This window comes from Bos mutus, chromosome 26, assembly GCF_027580195.1.
Source record: "Bos mutus isolate GX-2022 chromosome 26, NWIPB_WYAK_1.1, whole genome shotgun sequence".
In the NCBI taxonomy this organism is placed as follows: domain Eukaryota; kingdom Metazoa; phylum Chordata; class Mammalia; order Artiodactyla; family Bovidae; genus Bos; species Bos mutus.
The window spans coordinates 40,152,777-40,178,701 of NC_091642.1; the positions used below are offsets into that span (position 1 = coordinate 40,152,777).

Sequence of the window (25,925 nt, forward strand, 5' to 3'; positions counted from 1 at the left end):
GGTGGGGAATTCTTGGTCCTCTGCCAAATCAGTATTTATAAGCATTGTGTTGGCCTAGATCTGTAGCAGCCAACGTGATGTGGCAGCTGGAAACTTAAATACATGCTCCTTGAAGAAGTGGTATTAACTGTATCGAGGCTCGGCAGATGTACGGCCAAGATGATTGATGTTTCTTTGCTTCTGTTTTCCCAAGGGCTCCAGGCACTTGACACATGTTTGATAACCGTCCAGTGCACGGCTCTGAAATGCAAACTCCTGGGCAAGCAGCTGAATTCTGCTCGGGAGCGTTGCCCACCAGCTGGTGAATGCCGCGGTGGCCTTTTGTTTGCAGCTGGACCGGAATACTTGGGGGGGCACCAATCCTGCCTGAATTCCAGCATCAAATGGTGGTTGTGCAGGCCATATATTCCCTACACTGTCCTCACTGAAGCAATGCTTTCAAACAGTTAAGGATCTGGGCCGTGTGAATAGCCAGCCTAGATAACTGAAATGAGAAGCAGCACAGTAAGGATCACCTTGACTTCACTCATTTTTTAATCTCAATAAATATTTACTGGGGACCTGTTATATATTAGCATGTTCTAGGTGCTGGAAATCCAGCAGTGGATAAGATAGGCAAGATTTACCCCTGTTCATAGAGCTTATGGCTTTGTAGTGAAGACAAACAATAAAAAAATTACTGAATGCAACAGCTTCCAAGAGTGATAAATGTGCTATGAAGAAGATGAAAGAGCCTGATTTAATAGAGTTACTAGAGGTGGGGGACAAGGGAGGTCATGCATTGTTACGGTGGGGAAGGGCTCTCTTAGAAAGAGACATTTGACCTGAGATCTGAATGACAAGAAGAGACCACCTTTTAAAGACCATGGGGGTGGAAAGGGATTCCAGGCAAGAAAGAGCAGTTGCAAAGGCCCAGAGGCAAACACGAGTTTAGCATGTTCAGAGAAAGAAGACGTGGGAAGCTGCTTTAGCAAGACTGAGGGGAAGAGTGGCAAGAGGTGACAAGTGAAGCTTTAAAGGGGATCCTTCAAGGCCTTGTGTGTTGTAAGGAGGGTCGGTGGTATTCTCAGGCCAATGGAGAAAACCGCTGGAGAGTTTAAGAAGTGGCAGCGGGGGTGGGGGGTGGTGGGAGGGGGCCGGGGGTGGGACGGGGGTTGGTCTGATAAAGGGTGCTGCCTTCCATTCAGTTATGCATGTATGCTGCTGCTACTGCTAAGTCTCTTCAGTCGTGTCCAACTCTGTGTGACCCCATAGTCAGCAGCCCACCAGGCTCCCCCGTCCCTGGGATTCTCCAGGCAAGAACCCTGGAGTGGGTTGCCATTTCCTTCTCCAATGCAGGAAAGTGAAAAGTGAAAGTGAAGTTGCTCAGTCCTGTCCAACCCTCAGCGACCCCATGGACTGCAGCCTTCTAGGCTCCTCCATCCATGGGATTTTCCAGGCAAGAGTACTGGAGTGGGGTGCCATTGCTATACAGGTACAGTCCCATCTAAAAAGCCCTCCAAGGGACTTGCCTGGCGGTCCAGGGAGTAGGACTCCGAACTTCCATTGTAGGGGACATGGGTTTGATCCCTGGTTGGGGAACTAAGATTTCTCACATGCTATGTAGCATGGCAAAATAATAATTAAATAAAAAATGAAAAGCCTTCCAAAATGTGTCACGGTGCCTCCTGTAAGACTGATCTTGAGAATGTTAGTCTTACAACATAGTTTTTCCTGTGAGGGATGGAAGAGATCCTGCAGTGGTTAAAAGTCACTCTGTCTGAATTTCAGCCTCAAATTGAATTTGTGGAGACTCTGGAGCCTGCACTCCAGGCAGGATTTAAACACCTGTGTGACCTTTGGTAAGTCATGTATTAATTTCTGTGTGCCTCTGTTTCCCCATCTTTACAATGGGCTAGTAGTTTTTGCACTCCCTTTGGTCATCATAGAGAAGATTAAATGAATGACTCCCAGGCATGCAATAAACACTATGTAAGCGTCACTATTATTACTGTTAGGAAAACTTGTATGGCTTTAGTCTAGTTGGTTTATCATTACCTTGTGGACATTACAGATCACGTATCTGGCTATTGTTTAGTCGATTAGTTGCGTCCGACACTTTGTGACCCCATGGACTGCAGAATGCCAGGCTTCCTTGTCCTTCACCATCTTCTGGAGCTTGCTCAAACTCGTGTCCATTGAGTTGGTGATGCCATCCGACCATCTCATCCTCTGTTGTCCCCTTCTCCTCCTGCCTTCCATCTTTCCCAGCGTCACGGTCTTTTCTAATGAGTCAGCTGTTTGCGTCAGGTAGCCAAAGTATTGGAGCTTCAGCTTCAGGCTAGTTTTCCTTTATTGTCTATGTCTAGAAATTTTAAGGCCAACTTTTGTGACCTCCCTATAGGAAGTGGATTGATTTTATCTGTGTTAATATTCTCCCTCATTTTATTTTGTACCTTTGTCTTAGTCTTTCCTTTTTATATCTTATCCTTTAAAAATAAAATGTTCAGATGTTTTGTAGATATTTTACGTATTATATATTTGATAAAAACGTGGTAGATGGTACACAGTTTTGCAACTTAATTTGTTCACGTAACTAATATATCTGGAACAACTTCCCTTGTCAGTAATTATACTTCAGCCAATGGTATATAAATTAGAGATCATAGCTAATGTAATTAATCTCAGTCGAACTAGAAATGTTACTGTATTTTTATTGGGTATAACAGTAATACTTGTTTCCTGTTAAATTTTCAAATAGTACAGAAGTAGATAAAATGAAAATTGTACTTTTAGTTTTATCTTACGTAGGCTTTGTGCCTTTATAAATTTAGGATTTGGGGGGAGTAATTACATAGTTCACATACATACGTAAAATATAATTCTGACCTCCATAGGAAAAAGTTACTTTACATCTGATTAGAAAGTGTCTTCTTTCAGAGAAACATTCTCTTAATGAAATCATTTTTTTTTTTTAATCTCTTTCTGATGTTTATCCCGGTCTAATCCTTAAATCAGTAGCTGCACGCAGGATAGCAATAGCATATAGTAGGATGTGTGCTAGATGAGGAGTCAGGAAATCCGGAGAAAATGTTTATCAACATGGCACATGGCCAAACAGGGCAATTCTGAACAGACACAGAGTGTGTACTTTAACTAAAGTGCAGACTGGAGGTAGAGGCGCACAGGCCTCCTCTCGCTCAGTTCCCCTCCCTCCCCAGCTCACAAAGTATCAGAACCTCCTGGGGATTTGGTGCTCAGCCTCCCTGACATGCAGCTGCAACCATGAAAGGAGTTTACTTCCTGTCCAGCAAGTAGAAAGGTAAGCTTAGAACCATGCTTTTCTCAGCTTTCTGAATCCCTGAGCTCCTTGCAGGTGGACCAGGCTCCTCGTCAAGACATTGCTCTGTGGCTTATATGACTAGACAGGTCCGAGCGTTAGGGACGATGTGTTGGCAAGTTGGCTGACGTCTCCAGGGTTGTCTCCAGGGTTATGTAGTCAAGAGCCCGATAGCCTCTGTTCTCATCTCATTAATGGTTCTAACTTACTGTGTGATATCTGTGAATTCCCTTTGTTGAGCATCAGCTTTTCCATTCTGAAAAATGAGGATCTTGAGCTACATCAGGGGCTGATCATGTCATGTCATAAGTTTTGGGACACAGAGTGGTTAGAATCTCCAGATTTTTAAAGCAAAGCAAGAAATCTGGATCGTTGTAGAATTGTCTGGTTCTTAAGTATTGGAAACTGGTTCTAATTTCTAAAAAATCAGCATGAGGGTCAAACAGGTCATATTGGGAGACTGTATGTAGCCCATGGATGCCAGTTGATCATGCATGCCTGATCTAGTGACTCCTAGGGTCTCCTTAGAACTCTATTGATCTGTGGTTTTTGTCTTCTACATGTGTCTTGATTCAGTTTAACATTGATGAACTGGCTTCCCTTCCAGAATTCAAACTCCAGAGAAAGTGAATGAGGGGTGGGTTCAGAGAGTGGGCCTATGTGGGATTTTCCTGTATCCAGTGGCATAAGAATGTGGATAAGTGGGGCAAGGAGGCATTATATGGTTTACTGTATGCAACTCTATGCTTCCTAGGTGGTGCTAGTGATAAAGAAGCCACCTGCCAATGCAGGAGACAGAAGAGATAAGAGTTCCATCCCTGGATCTGGAAGATCCCCTGAAGAGGGGCATAGCAACCCACTCCAGTATTCTTGCTTGGAGAATCCCATGGACAGGGGAGCCTGGTGGGCTATAATCCATGGGTCGCACAAAGTTGGACATGACTGAAGCAACTTAGCACTAAACTATGCCACTGTGAATGCAGCTTTCTTGAGAGAGTGACCCATTCTCATTGAGTGAGGAAGTAGGGAAGTAAAACACGGTCCTCTAAATTTTCTTAGTCCTGAGAGTTACCGTCATTACAGAGGTAAGAACCAATCAGAAACATTATTTAATGTTCTGGTAGTGGTGGTGAGAATAATTGTAATTTATACTTTTTTTTTTTTTTGCTCCAGAACACTTTTTTCTTTATAATGGATTGATTATAACCCCTAGTTTCTGATACAGTATCAAAGTGGATTTATGCAGAGTGCATGTTCTCTTGTATTTTATGTTATTTATGTTACTTATTTATAATATTTTATTCCTTTTGCCTATTTATCCATCCTTAATCCAACTCTTTTTTTCTCCTCTCAATATCTTAATGCCACCAATCAGGTTAAAGATAGCTCTTAAATTTCTTGCCACTTGAATAATAAATACTTAAATCACTAAGAAAATTTTTGCTTAGAATTGATCATATCCTTTTGGAACTGAAAATGGAGTCCAACTGCTGCTCAAGAGCCAATAGAGAGGCCAGGTTGGTGGAAAGGAGAGTTTGCCGTATTTTGGAATCCGGCAATCGGGGAGGAGGGCCGACTTCAGTCGAAAAGCCGATTCCCTCCACCCCACTGACAACCAGTGGGCAAAAGCCGTGAGAGCCACAGGGAGAGGGCTACATGCAGAAGCAGCACCGTCAGCTCTGACAGTCATTTTGAAATAGATCATCGGTGGTCTAATCCAGCGTCATTTTGATTGTTTTGGGTAAAGTTAGTCTTCAGTTCCAGGGTTGGTTTGTTTCCATTTTTTTGAGGCCAGTTCTCAGAACTGTAGCAGCCTATTTATGGCTGCAGTCTGGTCATCATGCAGTTAACTTCTTCCACATGGTGAGCATTGTAGTATCTACAGGGCAGCTCACAGGATATGGCTCAGAATATTATCTTTAGCCCTTGAGGAGAAACTAAAGGTCCTTGACTTTGCTTGATGACTGAACTATTATTATTTGGTCTCCTTTGATTGTTTTCTTTTGTTCTACATTTTCTCACTTTGATTAAACTTATTCTTTGGCATAAGTTTTTCCACAGACAAAAGGCAGATGGAGGATGTGGAGGGCAAAGACCATAGGGTCTTGCTTCATTTCATTTTTGCTTTTAACAAAAAGTTTAACGGTCAGTCTTATTGGTACCCCCCACATTGTTGCCAACTACCCTCACTTTACGACGCTGGTTCAACCAGACAGCTCTCCTAAGAACCCTTTATGAAGGTGGAGAGTGGAACAGTTCACAGAGTTCTATGAAAGTTTGAGGGAGCTAGTCTCTTCTGGCCCTAGAACTTTGCTTCAGTTCAGTTCAGTTCAGTCCAGTCGCTCAGTCGTGTCTGACTCTGTGACCCCATGAACCACAGCACGCCAGGCCTCCCTGTCCATCACCAACTCCCAGAGTTCACCCAAACTCATGTCCATTGAGTCGGTGATGCCATACAACCGTCTATCTCATCCTCTATCATCCCCTTCTCCTCCTGCCCTCAATCTTTCCCAGCATCAGGATCTTTTCAAATGAGTCAGCTCTTTGCATGAGGTGGCCAAAGTATTGGAGTTTCAGCTTCAACATCAGTCCTTCCAGTGAACACCCAGGACTGATCTCCTTTAGGATGGACTGGTTGGATCTCTTTGCAGTCCAAGGGACTCTCAAGAGTCTTCTGCAACACCACAGTTCAAAAGTGTCAATTCTTCGGCTCTCAGCTTTCTTTATAGTCCAACTCTCACATCCATACGTGACTATTGGAAGAACCATAGCCTTGACTAGACGGACCTTTGTTGACAACGTAATGCCTCTGCTTTTTAATATGCTGTCTAGGTTGGTCATAGCTTTGATTCCAAGGAGTAAGCATCTTTTAATTTCAAAACTGCTTACTGGTCTTCTAATGTGGCTGCGATGAGAATGACTGATATGGAGAATGCAAGCAACCACTAGTTACAAAACCAGAGGGACTAGTTAAATTTTCCGTGTTTTGCTCTTTTTTATTTTTTCCTTTTCTAACTCCACGAGATTAAGAAATAGAACTTTGCAAATATCTTAGAAGATACTCCCCCTTCAGCCCCACTTCTTGTGTGCTGAATCTCTTTGATCACATTTCCTTCCCCCAGCTAGGTAGCCACTGTCTTATGTTTTGTGGAATTCACTTCCTTGTTTTTCTTTATATGTTTATCATTTTTGTGTACATCTCTAAATAATACAATTTAGTTTTAATTTTGTGAAATTCATGAGGATGAAATACCACTGTGCATAGTATTTGGGGACTTGTTTCTTTCACTTATTATTAAGTTTCTGAGATTCATCTGTATGGGTGCATGTTTCATTGCAACTTGGTTTTCCTTTGTTCCAGTTACTGATATTAATAGACATTTGGACTTTTCCAGTTTGGGGTTTTCACAAAAGATGGCTGCATAAACACTCTCCTACACATGCTCTCATACATTTGTATATGCATTTCTATTGATACACACTTAGGAGAGGTCATGTGGAAATCCTGTCTTTAACTTTATTAGATAGTGCCAAGTGGTTTTCCAAAATATTTGTATCCATTTACACTTCCACTAATAGTAAGTGAGAGTTCTCATTGCTCTACATCCTTGCCAACACTTGAGATCACCAGCCTTTTAAAATTTTTTGTCAGTGTGGTGCATGTATGTTGGTATCTCATTTGTGTGTGTGTGTGTGTGTTTAATTAATAGACTTTCTTAGAGCAGTTTTAGGTTTATAAAAAATTGAAGAGAAAATACAGAGTTTCCATATACTCTTTCTCTGGCCCCACATGTTTTCCCCTTTTATTAACATCTTGCATTGATGTGGTATATTCAATACAGTTGATGAACCAGTATTGATATGTTATTATTATGATTATGATTACTGGGTGAGGAAGATCCCCTGGAGAAAGAAACGGCAATCCAGTCCAGTATTCATGCCTGGAGAATCCTAAGGACAGGGGAGCCTGGCAGGTTACAGTCCAAAGCATTGCAAAGAGTTGAACACGACTGAAGCAATTTACCAAAGTTCATAGCTTACATTAGGGCTCACATTTATCTCGTGTTTTAATTTGTATGTTTCACTGCAGATAATGTTGAGCATCTTTTCATATATTCACTGGCCATTGGATTTCTATTTGTGTGGATTGTCTGTGCAAGTCCATTTTCTATTGTATTGTCCTTTTAATCATATTGATTAATAGGAATTTCTTTTATATTCTTGATATAAACCCTTTGTGGGTTATATCTGTTGCAGATATATTCTGTTTTCTGTTTTGTCTTTTAACTCTTTAATCATATCTTCTGATTTATAAATTTTAATGCAGTTAAATGAATCAGTGTCTTCCCTTCATGCTTAAGGCTCCTTGAGCTCTGTTCTAGCATTCTGTCCTTACCTCCAACTCATGAAGGTATTATATTCTTAAAGCTTAATCATTTTGCCTTTCATATGTTGTTGAATTGACTTTTGTAAATGGTGTGAGATTGGGAGCTGTGAGGATTTTCATTAACTTTGTTGGATACTCAAATGTGGGACATGTTTTTATAGTGTTTTTCATCACGTATTTCCTCCTGTTTCCTCTGTTACGGGGACACCTATTATTTGACTATTTAATTTTCTGGACCAATGTAATTTTCTTATTCTTTCTCTCTAGTATTCTCTATCTTTGTGTTTTGTCTACTTTCTGGGGTATTTCTGCAACTTTATCTTCCAGTCCTTCCATAAACTTTTTAATTCCAAGAGTCATATCTTAATTCCAAGAGTTCTTTTTTGGTTCTTTTCATAGCCTACCATTTCATGCTTCATTTTTACACTGTTTTCTTTAACTTTTTGAAGATACTAACAAAAGTTGTGTGTTTTCTTTTTAATTCTTTCCTGACCTTTCCTTTTCTTTCATGCCCTCAACTGTCATGATCCTTGTTTCCTCTGAGTTGACTTTTCCATCCCCCTCCTGATTTCCCTCTATCCTAGCTTATACTAGAGGCTTTCATTATCTGTGATCTGTGGTTGTCTATTCATTCAAGAATGAGGTGCTAGAAAGCTGATTGGGTGGAAGAATCGGTGAACTGGCAAGCCGCATTGTGAAGAGGGGCTCTGGGTCCAGCAGTATTGTAGAATGTAGTTCCTGCATCTCCCAAATTAGTACCTTCGCTCTCAGTGTGGTCAGTTTCTCCAAAGATATATCTCAGTCTTTTGCCCCGATATTAGAAGTTTGGCTGGTGGTGTTCTGGGAGTTAAATGAAGCACAGGTTTTGGGACAGAGTGTTTCACCTTTCAGTATGGTTTTCATTTAACCTGTGTGTTGTCGTATTGGGCTTCACCTTCCCCCTTCACCCCCAACTGTATCTGCAGTTTCCAATATCATAGTGTGCAGTGTTTCCAGAGTAAACACCATTTTTTTCTCCAGAGAAGGGGAGACCAATTTTCTCATGGTGTGAGGGGGAGAACTTTTAAAGAAAGTTTTATTGAAGTATCAGTGTGCATGCTCAGTTGTGTCTGACTCTTTCTGCCCCATGGACTATAGCCCATCAGGCTCCTCTGTCCATGGGATTTCCTAGGCAGAATGCTGGAGTGGATTGCCATTTCCTACTCCAGAGATTGAAGTATATAGTTGATTTACAATGTTATATTAAAATTTCTGCTGTATTGCAAAGTGATTCGGTTATATATATATATATATAAAATATACACATATATGTATTCTTTTTCATATTATTTTCCACTAAGATGTGTCACAGGATACTGAGTATAGTTGCCTGTGCTGTACAATAGAATCTTGTTGCTTATCTATCCTATTTATAAAATAGTTTGCATTTGCTAATCTCAAACTCCCAATCTATCCCTGTCGTAACCCTCTCCACCTTGACATCCCGTGAATCTGTTTCTCTTCTGTAGACAGCTTTATTTCTGTATTTCAGATTCCACATATATGTGATATCTTATGGTTATTTGTCTTTGTCTGACTTATAGCACCCTACTCCAGTACTCTTGCCTGGAAAATCCCATGGACGGAGGAGCCTGGTGGGCTGCAGTCCATGGGGTCGCTAAGAGTCGGACACGACTGAGCGACTTCACTTTCACTTTTCACTTTCATGCATTGGAGAAGGAAATGGCAACCCACTCCAGTGTTCTTGCCTGGAGAATCCCAGGGACGGGGGAGCCTGGTGGGCTGGCGCAGAGTTGGACACGACTGACGAGACTTAGCAGCAGCAGCAGACTTGCTTCAGTTGTAATGGTCTCTAGGTCCGTCCGTGTTGTTGCAAATGACATTGATTCTGGGGTGGGTGGGGAGGAGGAGAACTTTTAAAGACTTTCTGTCTATCTTGTTTTTAACCACATTTGCTGCCTTTAAGAAATCCTCTGTTCCTCCATTTCTGACTCTTCCTGTGATTCTGCAATTGGCTGACTCCTTATTGTATTCCTTCCCTGCTGGCTTAGGTTTCAGCGTTCTCTGGCTAAGTCCTATACCATCTGTTCATTTATTTCCCAGCTTCCAGTGTTTGGTTCACATTTCTTATCTGCTGTCGTCATCTCTCCTGTTCACTTTATCTTTGTGACTTGTTTCTGTTTTTTATGCCTTTACCATCAGTGGCATTTTAGGAGAGAGCAAAGATAAACATTTATATTCAATCTGTAGTAAATTGGAGTCTGAATGTACCACAATTTATCCAGCTGATTCCCTGCAAATAGAAACTACTTCCAGTGTGTTTGTAGTTACAAGTTGTGCTAATGCACCTTTATCCAAATATACTAGAGCATTTAGGGGAGTGTTACTATATGACAGATTCCTAAATAAATGTAGAAGTACTGGGTCAGAATTTAAGTTCATTTAAACTTTTGCTAGATGCTGCAAAATATCACTCCAAAAAAATCGAACCAACTAATATCCTATCAACAGTGTGAGATAGAACATATGTTTTTGTTAATGAACTAGCTATATATGTCCTCTTTGATCCTTGACTGATTGGTTTCATTGTCAGATTTAAAATATTTGCTTTATGTAATAATTCTGGCAGACTTTCATATTATATAATTGAAAAACCTGATCCCAAACATTGCTGTTAACAGTTCTTTAAGAAAAGAAAAAATAGTGTGTGGATGATTGAATTTGTTTGCTAACAGGAATGGAGCCAATATAGTTACTTGGATTTTTTTATTTCTACTGTATTTCTGTAGCTCTCAATGCTTCAATTTCCCAGGCATCCAAAACTTTTAGCATTAGGGGAAATGGATTGATTGGTACTAGTCTGTTTTGACAAAATTACTTTAGTGAGAACCCTGCATTTAAAATATCTGCTGTATGTTACAGACTCATTCTTCTGAACCTCCTGGTTCTGATGATTGCTGGCTTATCTGATTATTTGAGTGTTTAAGCCTATAAAACATTGGTGGTGCTTCCCTGGTGGCTCAGACAGTAAAGAACCTGCCTGCAACACGGAAGACCTGGGGTCAATCCCTGGATTGGGAAGATCCCCTGGAGGAGGGCATGGCAACCTACTCTAGTATTCTTGCCTGGAGAATTCCACGTACAATGGAGCCTGGTGGGCTACAGTCCATGGGGTCGCAAAGAGTTGGACAGGGCTGAGAGACTAAGCACAGCACAGCTACACAGTACAGTACAACTATATGGGATGGGGAGCCAAGCTGAGGAATTGAAAAGATGAATTTGACATCAAAAAACTAATCAGGAGCTTGGGTGCAAATAATAGAAATAAAAGTCAATGTGACTATAAGCAAAAACTAATTCATTTATTCACTGAACAGAGAGCTCCAAGGGTGGGATTTAGTTAGGGCTGATTCAAATGTTTACACAGTTTCAGAAATATGTATTTATCTCACTCCTTCTCTTTCCTGGGTTGACTTCATTTTAGGTGGGGTGTCTCCCAGTGGAGACAAAAATGGCCACCAGCAGCTCACTGTATCCATTCTATGACTTGGAATCCCATGCAATGAAGGCACTTCTTCCCAATTGTTCCAGCAAATGCTGCAAGGCTGACTCTTACTGGTCTAGTTTGGTTCATAAGTCTCTGAATGAATCATTGTGCCTCTAACCAGCCATGCCTCTCCAGGAACATGTAGGTTCCCAAAGCACACTATCTGAGAATGGGTAAGATTCCTGATGGAAAAATGAGATGCTGTGGTCTAAGTGATTTGGCCTGGATGCTGGGCAGAAAAAAAAGAAGAAACAAGATATGACCATTACGTCCTCTGTTTTCCTCACTAGATCTCTGAGACTTAAATACAGTAATAGTTATGGATAGAAAGTCCATTGCACTGTACAACAAATGTAAGTTATTCTTTTATTTTATGGATGTGCAACCATGACAAAGTAGTACAGACTTACTAAAATAAATTATTTATAGACAATTTTTGCTAATTCATTTAGGCATGGCTGGGTTGTTCCCACTTTTGTGCCTAAACTGCTCTTCTCTCTCAGGCCACATAAGATAAAGGATGACTTCAAGAGAAAATCAATAATAACCTTTAGTGGATAATCTATATACATTTATCATCATCTTTATAGAGTCTTATTTAAAGTGCCTTGGTCAATGAAGTACTGATCATGATGGATTGCTCTATTTTGCTATATTATGGTTATGGTCAATTAAGATATGTGCAGCTTTAAAACATTAAAATTGCCCTTTGGTTCTTTTGTAAGTGTGACACCACAAACAGATGGAGCCAGTGGGAGGACATGGATATCATGTTAGCATCAAAGTGTGACAGCAGCTTCCAAATATCTTCCCTCTTGGTCTGGGAAACCTATTTTGATACAATAAGTCCCCACATACACATGTTCCGAGAGCTCGTTCATAAGTCCAGTTTGTAAGTCCAACAGAGTTAGCCTAGGTACCCAGTTAACACAATCGGCTCTATGTGCTGTGTTTATAATACTTTTCATACAATAATACCGAAAAAACAGAAAAAATAGACATTTTTAATCTTACAGTACATAACCTTGAAATGTACAGTGGTGCAGTAGAACAGCTGGCACACAGGGTGGCATCGAGTGAACAGGCAAGAAGAGCTGCGGACTGGGGGAGGGAGAGGAGGTGGGAGCTGGTAGAGCCGAAGGACTGTCAGCAATAGGAGACGGAGGTTGAGCTGCAGTTCACTCACGCCTAATGTTGAGGGAATGCACGCTTACAACTTTGAAAGCTGGAAACTTGAACGATCATAGGTAGGGGACTTACTATATTATCTATGAATTGGTCTAAACTTTTCCTGACTATTTCTACTTCAATTGGTTTTGCCTCCGGAGATATTTTGTAAAATTTTTATGGGTCACAGTGATACTCTTATTGATGTTGAACAGCCCTCCTTTGTGGAGGGCTGCAACTCTTTTTTTTTTTTCCCCATTTCCCATTTTCTCTTTAAAACTTGTTCAGTAGAGAATAGCCCACCACTATCTCTGGATGAAAACGTGAACGGTTTCTGTAACTTTCTGTTCACTCTTGGTCACTTCAAGTCACACCATCTCAATTCGTACATCAAGGCTGCATATTGTCACTCTGCTTATTTAACTTATATGCAGAGTACATCATGAGAAACGCTGGGATGGAAGACGCACAAGCTGGAATCAAGATTGCCAGGAGAAATATCAATAACCTCAGATATGCAGATGACACCACCCTTATGGCAGAAAGTGAAGAGGAACTCAAAAGCCTCTTGATGAAAGTGAACGAGGAGAGTGAAAAAGTTGGCTTAAAGCTCAACATTCAGAAAACGAAGATCATGGCATCTGGTCCCATCACTTCGTGGCAAATAGATGGGGAAACAGTGGAAACAGTGACAGACTTTATTTTGGGGGGCTCCCAAAATCACTGCAGATGGTGATTGCAGCCATGAAATTAAAAGACGCTTGCTCCTTGAAAGGAAAGTTATGACCAACCTAGACAGCATATCAAAAAGCAGAGACATTACTTTGCCAACAAAGGTCTGTCTAGTCAAGGCTATAGTTTTTCCAGTGGTCGTGTATGGATGTGAGAGTTGGACTGTAAAGAAAGCTGAGGGCCGAAGAATTGATGCTTTTGAACTGTGGTGTTGGAGAAGACTCTTGAGAGTCCCTTGGACTGTAAGGAGATCCAACCAGTCCATCCTAAAGGAGATCAGTCCTGGGTATTCATTGGAGGGACTCGATGTTGAAGCTGAAACTCCAGTACTTTGGCCACATGATGCAGAGAGCTGACTCATTAGAAAAGACCCTGATGCTGGGAAAGATTGATGGCAGGAGGAGAAGGGGATGACAAAGGATGAGATGGTTGGATGGCATCACCAACACAATGGACATGAGTTTGGGTGGACTCCAGGAGTTGGTGATGGACAGGGAGGCCTGGCGTGCTGCAGTTCATGGGGTTGCAAAGAGTCGGACACGACTGAACTGAACTGAACTGAACTGAACCCACGCAAATTATAAAAATGTAAAATTTAACTTAATGCTGTCTTACCTTCTCCCCAGGCAGCACTGCTATGAAGTTGGCTGTTTGGAGAGGGAGAGGGAGGCATCATCCTTCCTTCTTTTTTGGACTAGTGTTTCTTTTCTCCCAGCTTGTTGTAAAACAAAAAAAAAATTGAGCTCCACTAGGGCTTAGTTCAGTCATTGAGGAGATTAGGAGATGAGGGCACAATCTTACTTGGTATGTACACTCTTTATCCAGGGGCTGGTTTCATTTTAATTTAATTTTATTTTTGCTTGTCCCTCTAGGCACAAGCACGAGGCATGAGGTGCTTCCCTGGCTGCTTGTAACCCCCTCAGTTCTTGGCTCTCTGATAGTTATGGACCCTTGCCGTGCATGAGAGAACCACTTCCCCTTCCTAGAGACCCTCTTGGGTGGGACTGTGAGGGCTTCCCAGGTGGTCCTAGTGATAAAGAACCTACCTGCCAATGCAGGAGATGAAAAGGATGCTAGTTCAATCCCTGAGTCGGGAAGATCCCCTAGAGGAGGGCATGGCTATCCATTCCAGGATTTTTGCCGGGAGAATCTCATGGACAGAGGAACCTGGAGGGCTTGCAAAGAGTCAGATAAGGCTAAGTGACTCAGCTAGCATAGATAATGGCTCCAGGCAGCTTTTTCCACAGCAAAGTCTGTCATGACCTGTGGGAAACTTTCCTGGATCCCTGGAGTCCTCCTGAAGAAGGGAACATGCAGTTACTATTGCCAGAAGGGGGCAACTCTCCTCTGTGCCAGGGTCAGAGTCATTTTCCAGCTTCTCTTCTGGTCCCCTGGGCCTGGAATCTGATCCCCCTCCACTGTGCTTTCAAACGCAGAGTCCCAACTAGGCCCTGGATTCCTTGACACCCTCGTTTTTCTAAGCATGAGATAGGGGTCGAGCCATCCTCCATAAAGAAATTGTCTCTTAAAAAAAAAAAAATCTTCTTTATCTTCTGAAGCTGCAACATGGCTTGCGGGATCTTAGTTCCCCAACCAGGCATTGAACTGGGGCCACAGCAGTGAAAGCTCTGAGTCCTAACCACTGTACCATCAGGGAATTCCCCAAAAGCCTCTTTTTTAATCTTCACTCTCCCAGCCTTTTTGTATTTTCAAAGCTGAGTGAGGAACCCAAGAGATGTGAAATGAGGTTTTTTGGTGTAAATTCTGAAGATGGTCATCTGGCTCATCACAATATAATTTCACATTAATTTTATATCATTACCTCAATTGAAACTTTGAGGTATAGTAAAAATAAAATTTTATAGTAAATAAAAAAACATAGTTATTGTCTCTAGCTACTGGTAAGGCATCCTGAAAACCTTTGGGATTTTCTGAGCGATTGGAGTGTACTTTGTTATACTTAGTTGTCTTGTTTAGTTGCTAAATTGTGTCTGACTCTTTGCGACCCCATGGATTGTAGTCCAAGGCTCCTCTGTCCTTTGGATTTCCCAGGCAAGAATACTGGAGAATGAGTTCCATTTCCTTCTCCAAGGGATCTACCTGACCCAGGGATCGAACCAGCATCTCCTGCACTGGCAGGCTGATTCTTTACCACTGAGCCACCAGGGAAGCTCTTTTAAGCACACCTGAGTTTATGCTACTGAGATAATTTTGGAGGGGGGCAGTGGCAGTTGGAGGGGTGGCTTGATAGCCTCAGGGTGGGGCTGGTCTCCAGCTTTCTCTCCACTTTCCTCTCAGTGATTAGAGGATTTGAACTTTCAGCCCTACTCACTCATCTCCTGGGAGAGGAAAGAAGTGGGGCTGGAGACTGAGTTCTATAAAAGCTCTTGAACTAGAGATTCGGAGAGCTTCTAGATTGGTGAACTTGGCATCCACTTGCTGGGAGGGTGGCACACCCTAACTCCACAGACAGAAGCTTCCAACTCAGGACCCTTTCGGACCTCACCCTATGTATCTTTCTATCTGGCTGTTCATCTATATCTTTTATAATAAATCAGTAAAAGTAAGTAGTGTTTTCTTGAGTTCTGTGAGCCATTCTAGCAAATTTTAGAACCTGAAAAGGGGGTGGTCACCCAGAAATCTAGTTGATCAGCCACAGGTACGGGTGCCCCAGGGCCTGAGACCAGCATGGGGCAGTCTGGTAGGCTGAGCCCTGTAATTTGTGAGATTCAAGCCCATCACTCTTTGATCTATTTCTCTGCTATTGAAGAAACTCCCTACTTTTTAATTCCTCTTCACATGGAGACTTCATATCTTGAGACACTTTAGTCATCTGACTCTTCTGAGATTGAAATATATATTATTTGCAAGTGAACAGAATTATATGCAGCATTATGGATGCTGATGTTTGATACAAGCAGGATTATATTTTTCAGTGTATTCCACTTTCTCCTTGATGATGACCAGCAATTATACTGACTTTTATGATTATAAAAGGACATTGGACTGATATCTTTAGGGGTGAGTTAACAATAACTTTTATACCTTTTTTCAGCATATTTGAAATAACAGACTGTATTAAATATTCACAGGTATAAATACATGTAGTAAAATATTGACTCAAAAATATAGTGTGAAATATATATCCAATTGATATTATCCTCTTAAAAGTAGCCTTAGGGACTTTTAAGGTCAAGCTATCATTGTTCATTGTATTTTAGAACTTTCATTTTTTGAAGCTACTTTAAACTTTTAATTTATTCTTTGAATATCCTCAATAATGTCTGGTCTTCAAGAAGGTGAATATAATTTTTGGAAACATCAAAGGTCATTGGGAACCAAGTCTGATTTGCATTATTGATGATCAAATTAGGCAGTACTTTGGGGTCAAAATACTTTGTCTACAAAATGGTGAGCATGAATTCCTTATTTAAATGACCTGGATTTGAAAACAATACAAAGAGTAATTTCAAAGGATTTTTCAGAATTTAATGCCATTGTAAAAATAGTCAGATTTTTTAGAGATGAGTATTTAAAAGTAAGAAGTACAGTCACCCTTTCTTTTCTGTCAAAAGACTCCTTTCAAGAGGCTTGTGCCAACAGGGGTGTAAGTTGGCAAAGTGACTTCCCGGTCACTTTGCGGATGTATCAGTTCCCATTTCTGACTCTTGTCACATCAGAGCTTCTACTTATCCTAATATTGTGCAGAATAAGTTCAACCAGATCTTGATATCTCTGCTCTGGGTATAGTTTGTGTCTTGGTTCACCATGAGCGCTCAGCATCCTGGTCATTCTTCCTCCGAACTTCTTTTATTTTTTTAATTTTGTTTTTATACTGTGGCACCCGGAGTCTCATTGCGTCCTGCAGGATCTTTTGTTGTGGCACACCAACTTTCTAGTTGTGGCACTCGGGCTCTCTAGTTGTGTCGCGTGGGCTTCAGAGCGTGTGGGCTCAGCGGTTGGCAGCGCACGGGCTTAGTTGCTCTGTGGCATGGATGCTCTTAGTTCCCCATCCAGGGATTGAACCTGTATTTCCTGCATTGCAAGGTGGACTCTCAACCACTGGGCCACCAGGGAAGCTCCCCTGCTTCCTTTTCATGAGGGAGGTAATTCTTTGAAAATCCTCCAAACTGCTCAGAGAAGGAGTGTTTTTAGATTTCTGAGGCATCCTTTGGTGGGACTGTTGGTTTGTTATCACTGCCGCTGTCTCAGTCATGGGCATTGCAGTGACCCGACTAATGAAAGCCAGCTTGTTTCCCAAGTCTCACTGAACCCCTCCCATCGCCTGCCAGTTTGGAAGGGATGGGTTTGGCTCCTAAGCCCTTATTAGCACTTTTTATAGGCACGGCATTAATTCAGAAAGGACAGTGAAATTCTGCCGTATAAAACTGTGGTACCATGATGCCAAGCTGCACTGATGCTGAAGTGCAGGTATCCAGATACCATACTTTAAAAAAAATTAATTATTTGGCCACACCAGGTCTTTGTTGCAGCATGTGGAATAGTTAATTGTGGCATGTGGGATCTAGTTCCCCACCATCGATTGAACCTGGGGCTCCTGCCTTGGGAGCATGGAGTCTTAACCTCTGGGCCACCAGGGAGGTACCTCAGATCCCTTTCTGAATGACTATAATTAATGTCTGTGACTCTCCTAGCACAGTGGTTAGCTCACAGATAAGTGCTCAAAAAGTAGTGTCTGCTGTTGTGATGATGATGTTCACCTATGAAATTAAAATGTTGAGTTGTCTTTTTTTGCTACACCATCCTGGGCATTTCCTTTAAACACCCAATGCATCAGCCGGATGTTATTTCCTCTTAGAGGAGCCTTGCTGCCTTTCCCCAGGATGGCGGTGCTCACTCAGAGGAATCTGACCCTTTGTACCGATCCCACCGAGCCCAGGCCTCCTTCCCAGCCAGCTGTCAAAAGGTTCCTGGTGGCTGTCCACCACCCTTGAAGAACTGCCTGTTAGCAGTGAAGGGGTATGCATTTCATTCCACAGTTCGGTGTTTCATCCCGGGTGTCTTTTGACCTGCAGGGGTCGATTCAGTACCAGGAAGCCACACACATCTCTTCTGGAACATTGTGTATCCACTGTTTTTGGATCTAAGACCTTTGACCTGCTGACTACAAAAGCAGCTTTTCCTCGGGAATCACATTATCCCTGTTAGAAAGCAGGAAGGAAAAAGAGAAACAAAGCCTTGTGGGGGCCTCTGCTTTAATAACATTCATTTCCTTTTCTCTTTTTGTTTCTAAACTTATTTCTGTTCCATGTCAGTGTCACGTAATTGACATGTATATTTCCCTCTTTTGTTTGTTTTTTCTTCCCCAGAAAGATTTAATGATGCTTTTGCTAATCCTCTCTCTCCTTGACTGAGGTGAAGGGAAGCCCATTTCCCAGTCTTTGTGGACTTTTTCTTTTTTCATTTAAAAAAAAAGTGAGTCATATGGGGCTTTTAGGTACTACCTCAGACCCTCCTCAGTGCCAGACAGTGAGAATGCTGCATCCTCCCTACAGTACAGAAAGGGGAATCAAGGAACTTACTGATTAAAAACTTCTGTCTGATTGCCACAAATGCTATAGAGATTTCTGCCTCTGCTTTAGTTTATTTCACATATTGGGGAAATCCTGCTTGTTGCTTTTTTTTTTTTTTTTCCTTTTCTTTTCTTTTAACTGATAGGGCAATGTTTTTACTGAGTAGAGATGGCTTGCCAAGAAAGTATACATTCCCAAACACATCGATATTTTTTTTTCTTTTATCCATTCAAAGGATGAATTAGGCCTAAGAGAGTCACTGATATGCAAGCCTGTATTATGCTATGTACTAAGTCACTTCAGTCGTGTCTGACTCCTTGAGACCCCATGGACCTGAGACCCCAAGGAGCCTGATGGGCTCCTCTGTCCATGGGATTCTCCAGGCAAGAATACTGGAGTCGGTTGCCATTTCCTCCTCCAGGGGATCTTCCCAAGCCAGGGGTCAAACCTGAGTCTCCTGCAGCTCCTGCGTTTCAGGCAGATTCTTTAGCACTAGCTCCACCTGGGAAGCTCAAGCCTGTATTGTAGTTGTATGTTTTTATTTGTTGTTTTAGTTGCAAAGTCGTATGTGACTCTTGAGACCCTGTGGACTGTACCCCGACAGGCTCCTCTGTCCATGGGATTCTCCAGGCAAGTATCCTGGAATGGGTTGCTATTTCCTTCTCCAATTATAGTTGTATAGTCTGATGCTTCGTTTTCACTTAATGTCTTTAATTTCCCCAGGATGCACCTGCTGACCTAGTGAGACCACTCTCCTTTCTACATGAAAACGTACCATGCTTAATGCTGCTTCTGTGCTTTGACTCATATTTTTCCTCTCCTTTGTTTTATTCTTCATTTCCCCCGCTGTGTTTCTCCACCTGCCTTCTAAAATTCTTGCCTTCTAAAATTCTGTGCCTTTACATATACTATTTCTTCTGCCTGAAGCACTCTTTCCACCATCCTGAGTTGCTCTCCCCTAAACCTGCTCTAGTGTCTTTGGTTGCTGCTGCTGCTGCTAAGTCACTTCAGTCGTGTCCGACTCTGTGCGACCACTTAGACGGCAGCCCACCAGGCTCCCCCGCCCCTGGGATTCTCCAGGCAAGAACACTGGAGTGGGTTGCCATTTCCTTCTCCAATGCATGAAAGTGAAAAGTGAAAGTGAAGTCACTCAGTCGTGTCCGACTCTTAGTGACCCCATGGACTGCAGCCCACCAGGCTCCTCCATCCATGGGATTTTGCAGGCAAGAGTACTGGAGTGGGGTGCCGTTGTCTTTGGTTGCAGGAAACATCAACTCATCAAACGGGTATAACGTAAAGGGGAACTTTTATGGAATGATAAACGGACAGGAGGAACATGGACCATAAAGAAGCTCGGGTGAATTTAGGGCTGGAAGAGCTATACAGCTTTGTGAGCAGCTGGAATCGGGGCCTGAGGAGCCTCTGGAACTAAAGCAAATAACTCCTCTATCTCACCCTCTCCTTGTGCTACATGGTTGCTTCCTCCGAGTCTAAAGCAGAGTTTTCAACCTTGTCATAATTGACATTTTGAGCCAGATAATACTTTTTTTTTTGGCAGAGCTGTGCTGTGCACTGTGGGGTTGAAGCAGCACCTTTAACTTGTCTACCAGATGCTGAAAAAAGTACTCTGACTGCGATGGCAGAATGTGTCTCTAGCCGTTGCAGATGGCCCCTGATGGCTCATATTGTCCCTGGTTGAGAACCATTGGTCTCCCTGGAATTGCGATCTTCCTCTCCCGGTTCTTAGCTCCTCTGGGTATACTCATGGCAAAGGATGGCTCTCCAGCCTAACTCAGCACCTTCCAGCTCCAGCCTGACTCAGTCACTTCATTTTCCCATTGGAGAAGAAGGGAAGTCGCTCATTCGTGTCAGACTCTTTGCGACCCCATGGACTGTATGTAGCCTGCCAGGCTCCTCCGTCTGTGGGATTTTCCAGGCAAGAATGCATTGCCTGTGCAAACGATGTAGAATTGGTTCAGCCTTTGGTTGGCTCTTGGGGATCAGGTGTGGACTCCTGGTTTGGTGAGCTAGACCAGGGGTTCAGATCGTAGAGCACTGACATGGCTGCAGGCCCCCTTCCCCAGGGCCTGCTCTTGGATCATTCTGAATGATGGAGCTGAATTCCCTTGAAGCTGAGCTGGACAAAACTTCTAAAATATTTTATTAAACATTGCCTTTTTAAAAATTTTATTTTCTATTGGAGTTTAGTTGATTTACAGTGTTGTGTTAGTTTCAGATGTATAGCAAAGTGATTCAGTTTTACAGATTTTCCGATTCTTTTCTCATTTAGGTTATTACAGAATATTGACTAGAGTTCACTGTGCTATAGAGGTAGGTCCCTGTTGATTATCTGTTTCATATACAGTAGTGTGCTTCTGTTAACCCCAAACTCCTGATTTATCCCTTCTTATACCATTCCCCAGAGAAGGCAATGGCACCCCACTCCAGTACTCTTGCCTGGAAAACCCCATGGACGGAGGAGCCTGGTGGGCTGCAGTCCATGGGGTCGCTAAGTCGGACACGACTGAGCGACTTCACTTTCACTTTTCACTTTCATGCATTGGAGAAGGAAATGGCAACCCACTGCAGTGTTCTTGCCTGGAGAACCCCAGGGACGGGGGAGCCTGGTAGGCTGCCGCTATGGGGTCGCACAGAGTCGGACACGACTGAAGCGACTTAGCAGCAGCAGCAGCATACCATTCCCCTATGGTAACCATAAGTTTGTTTTTGAAGTCTGTGAGTCTGTTTTATAAAACAGTTTTTTTTTTTATCTTTATTTAGATTCCACATATAAGTGATATTATATTTGTTTTTCTCTGTCTGACTTCGTGTGATAACCTCTAGGTGCATCTATGTTACTACAAATGGCAGGCTTTCATTCTTTTTTTTCAACTAATAGTTCTTAAACATGGAGCATTAAACATGATTGAACATATGTAAACATGAAAGAAATGTATGTAATTTGTGGAGATGGTGCAGTGCTTAAGACCACAGTCCTCGAAGCCATACTGTTGGGGTTCACTTCCAGTGTGCCACATGCTGGCTGATGCTTGGACAGACTGATTTCTCTCTGCCTCCGTTTCCTCATCTAGAGAATGGCAGTAGTAATAATAATAAGAACAACAACAATAATAGTTCATAGTAGTATATCATTTCCCACATGTGCCAGGCTCTATCCTAAGTGTGTTAATTGAATTAACTAAATTGTCACAACTATGAGTTGAAACCTTTAAGACTGTCCCATCCAGAAAGGTAAATAAAAACTATGAGTGTTTAGATCTAGCAACAAAATGAGTACACTTAATGTATGGAAATTTTTTCGTTTTCACAGCTTTTTGGAATTCTATGCTTCTATATCCGTCCCATTTTATAGAAGAGGAAACAGGTTCAGAGAGACTTAGTAATTTAACCACAGTTACAGAGCTAAAAGTGCAGAAGACAAGATTCGGATTCAGATCAAGGACTCTCTCTTAAGCCTGGTGTTATAATACTTTATATATCAGAGGGCTGTTGTGAGTATTCAATGAGTTAACTTGTAAAGAAACACTAAGATCAGGTGTGGCATATACTGCATGTTATTTAAGCATCATTATTGTGATTTTTCTTCACTCCTAGGGATCACTGAGTTTATTCTCATAATGGTTAACAGTACAGTGGTGCATTCAGGGTCCATAAATCAGTGCTTCCCTACCTCTCTCATGGATCCAGACCTCAAAAACCATGATCTTCTTAGCCACACTTGGGAAAACCATGGGACTCTTTCTGGCCTGGGCCCTTCCCAGTCCAAGGTTCTGCCCAGCTGAGGGATCCTATTATGGACTGAATGTTTGTCCCCCCTCACATTCATATATGGAAGCTCTAACCACCATGGAAATGGGACTTCTAAGTAAATAATTAAGGCGAAGTGAAGTCATAAAGGTGGGGCCCTTTCTAATAGGATTAGTGTCCTCATAGGAAGAGACACCAGAGAGCTCCTCCCACATTCCTCTATTTCTGGCCAAACACCCCCTCACCCCCACCTGCCAAAGAAGGCCGTGTGAGAGCACAGCAGGAAGGCAGCCATCAACGAGCCAGGAAGAAAGCGCTCACCAGAAGCCAGATTTATCGGAACCTTGGTTACAGGCTTCCAGCCATCAGAACAGTGAGAAATAAATGTCTGTTGTTTAAGCCAGTCAGTGGTCTTATGTTATATTTTGTTATACAAGCCTAAGTTGACTAATACAGATCCATATCCCACACGTTCAGCAGTTGGGAAGCTCTGAATGAAGACACGCTGATGTATTTTTCTCTACACAAAATGACTCCAAGCTGTTGAATTTTCTTTTTCTCTTTTCTTTCTCTTTTTACTTGGTTGATTCTATTGCCATTAGACTCTTAACAATGATTCTGTGCTTGACTGCAGATTTGTCTGTTATATCTTTTCCCTCACACTGTGCTTACGGCTTATCATTGGTAGGCTTGACACCCATAAAATCTGCCTTGTTACCAGTAAAAATGACACTGGACTTTGGAATGTAGACCTCAGCCATTCATCATTCTCTTCTAAGTGAAGAGTAAGGATTTAAGACATGAATGGTTAATTACAGACAAAACTGCAATTTTCAACCTTTATAGGTGATTAATTTTTTTTTAGAAATTAAAATATTTATTTTCTATTCTCATCCTATGATCCTAAAACTCTTTCGGTATAAATCAAGCATTTATTTATTTTTATCCTGAAAATATTAAGAACTCTTCTTCTCCTAACCCCCAGCAAAGACAGTTCCGTCATTTTCAGCATTCTCTCAAGAAGTCTGTCAAAGAAAAGGGAGTGATATCCCTGAGTGAGCCTAAAATGCCACAAAAAGAACATTGTATTCTCATTTTGTCTGGTTACAGTTGCCCTAAAGTGGACTTTTTCATTCCTTGTTATTTACTCATCAAATATTGCATCACTCTGTAAGAGGAAAGCAGTTTTGAAAATTATAGTGAAAGAGCATGCTGGAATAAATTTATTTTACACACACACACAACACACATTCACTTTTTGGGGGGAAAAAAAACCCTAAAATTGAACTTGGTCAACTGAATTATTTCCTTTAGACAGCCTTAACGTATGATCATGAATTTTCTCTTTCCACAGATAGATGTCTTATTTTCGGTCTGTTGGGAAGAAAAGAAGTGAGGGCAACTTTTAGTGCACGTGTATGTACTTGGTCCCCAAGTAAAAAGCCCTTTTAAGTATTCCAGAGAATAAGATCTTGACAAGTTTAAATGAAGAGGGCAGACACAACCATGATACAGACATGAAATGTCAAATGTAAAATCTGTCCAAATGTGAAAAAGAATATATGAATCGATGTTGACTGCAAAACAAAAAAAGCAGTAAGAATATACTTAGTTACAATGTGTAAAAGTGGTTTTATTACTTTTTATAAGAAGGGTATAAGAATATTCCAAGAAGTTCAGAAAATATAGGAAGAAATCATTCATAATCTTCCTTTCCTCACACAGCTATTTTCTTTTTCTCTGCATTCCTTTCTCTTGGTGCCCTTGCGCATATGCATTTTTGTGGTTGTACTCATAGCTTGTACATTTCATCTTCTGATTAAGAGTTAGCCCAACACGGGCCTTTTTGGGCGCTGCTACAGTCCTCATAACCGTCCTTTGTAAAGGCTTTATAATTATCCATGGATGGGACTTGCCGTCTGTGTACTACTTAGGAAAAGTCATTAAAAAGGGCAGAGAACATGGACGTATTTATTATTTGATATATAGATATTTGCCTGCAAAGCATTTCAGTGTGCAATTCAAAAGAAAGAACCAACTAAATATTGCAGAGAAGTGAAAATTAGTTTAAATGTTCAAAGAGCATAGTATTTCTTGAATTTACTGTTTTCCCCATCATTTTCTCTTTGCCATGCTCCCTCATTCAGTTATTTAACTTCTTTGTCTTGTCCCAATAATGTAAGGGAAAATTGACATAGATAAAATCTCTGGGTCTCTCCCTGACTTTTTTCCTTTGGCTAAATGACAAGAAATACGGGTGCTTTCAGCTATGATAAAGATTGTCGTTGTTACTTAGACGCTGTCTTGTCTGCCTCTTTTGCAAGACGGTGCTCCTCCATCCATGGGATTTCCAAGATAAGAATACTAGAATGGGTTGCCGTTTCTTTTTCCAGGGAATCTTCCTGATGCAGGGACTGAAACTGTGTCTCCTGCATTGCAGGTGGGTTCTTCACTGCTGAGCCACTAGGGAAGCCCATGATAAAGATATTTATTTATTAATACTTTGCTAACTATGTCGTGGAGAAGGCGATGGTACCCCACTCCAGTACTCTTGCCTGGAAAATCCCATGGACGGAGGAGCCTGGTAGGCTGCAGTCCATGGGGTTGCGAAGAGTCAGACACAACTGAGCGACTTCACTTTGACTTTTCACTTTCATGCATTGGAGAAGGAAATGGCAACCCACTCCAGTGTTCTTGCCTGGAGAATCCCAGGGACGGGGGAGCCTGGTGGGCTGCCGTCTATGGGGTCGCACAGAGTCAGACACGACTGAAGCGACTTAGCAGCAACTATGTCGTTATTTGAAATCGTAACCGGTATATGTCTAACTTAGGTAAGCATTTTTTGAGTGTCTACTATATAGTTGTATAATTGCTTTGCTTTTTTTTTTCTTTTTGCTTCACTTTTTAATTAGGAAAATTATTGAAAGGTACAAATATAGATGAAAAATGTACCAGCTGGTATAATAGGGAAGGAGATTAATATATGTTATTATGTGAATATTTTAATAGTTGTCAGGCACTTTAACACATATTTTGCCCTTTAATCCTTATTAAAGCCCTAATAAAGAGGAGCTATTAACTCCAAAGTACAGAGCAGGAGACAGACTTAGGAAGTTAAATCAAATGTCAAGTTCATACAGCTATTAACTGTCAGCACTGGGATTCAAAGCCAGACGTGTCTGACCCCAGGCCAAGTGCCCTGGTCTGTGCTTCAGCATTCATATTTATAGCAGTCTAAAAGGCTTCAAAGGGCAGTGATATAGCTGAGGGATGGGGAAACCTCTGGAACTCTTTGGAGAGGAGTATCCTGTCAGAGGAATGTGAGTTTCTTTTTTATTTTTAAAACTTTTTTTTCCCTGAGCTGTGTTGTGTTACTATTTACAGTTGCACCATGGCCTAAGGGCCTCTTGTAAGCCTCCACAGAGAAATGTGCATTCAAAACAGCTTTCACACCCAGCCTCAGGATCCATG

The 25,925-nt window shown here is 41.7% G+C and overlaps 1 protein-coding gene across 7 annotated transcripts in view; it reads left to right on the forward strand.

Moving 5' to 3' along the window:
* The window catches only part of SLC16A12 (solute carrier family 16 member 12), a 99,933-nt gene that overhangs the window by 27,678 nt on the left and 46,330 nt on the right, over positions 1-25,925 (forward strand). For 4 of the 7 annotated variants that reach the window (XM_070363430.1, XM_070363431.1, XM_070363424.1 and 1 more), the window contains exon 2: positions 1,771-1,841. The exons of the other annotated variants lie outside the window; for them this stretch is intronic. The gene's annotated coding sequence lies outside the window, so the exon portion shown is untranslated. The remainder of the gene's footprint in view (positions 1-1,770; positions 1,842-25,925) is intronic. 7 annotated transcript variants of the gene reach the window in all.